The sequence below is a fragment of the Phytophthora infestans genome, genomic scaffold (assembly GCF_000142945.1).
Source record: "Phytophthora infestans T30-4 supercont1.49 genomic scaffold, whole genome shotgun sequence".
NCBI classification, from domain to species: domain Eukaryota; phylum Oomycota; class Peronosporomycetes; order Peronosporales; family Peronosporaceae; genus Phytophthora; species Phytophthora infestans.
In genome coordinates this window covers 942,490-943,203 of record NW_003303710.1, presented here as the reverse complement: position 1 = coordinate 943,203, position 714 = coordinate 942,490, and positions in this window count along the sequence as shown.

The following is a 714-nucleotide window of genomic DNA, read 5'->3' as shown; positions in this document are numbered from 1 at the left end:
AACGTCTGTCTGAAGAAGTTTCCAAGATTACGCGCAGTCGTGTGGGGCTACGCATTCTCACTAATCTCTGCATGCAGCGCCGTGCTCGCGCTGAGTTCGAGATCCCACTCAAGAAGCTCGGCTGGAAGGGCGTGGATGGCGAAGACGTGGCAAACCGCATTATTGAGGCGTACAACTTCGCTGCGATCGACCCATACCGCGCTGTGACTAACAACAAGGGAATCATGAATGGCGTGGACGCTGTTGCTTTGGCTACTGGACAGGATTGGCGCGCCATTGAGTCGGCTGCACACTGTTACGCGAGTCGCTCGGGCCAGTATGCCTCGCTTTCGCACTATGAAAATGGAGTTGCTCGTGATGGTTCCGGAACGCGCGTGCTGCGTGGAAGCCTGGAAATGCCGATCGCGGTTGGGTCCAAGGGTGGTGCATTAATGACTCACCCTGGGTACACCGCCACTCACGCAATTCTGCAGCAGCCGACGGCGCGCAATTTGAGTGGCATAATTGTGAGTGTTGGATTGGCCCAGAACTTCGCAGCAATTCGTGCGATTGCAGTAACGGGTATTCAAAAGGGCCACATGGCTCTCCACGCACGAAACATCGCTATTGCTGCTGGTGCGCCTAGCGAACTTGTGTCTGAGGTTTGCAGCTACATGCTTCTGCGAAAGTCGATCAACATGGGAACGGCCAAGGAGTATCTGCATGCTCACGCGG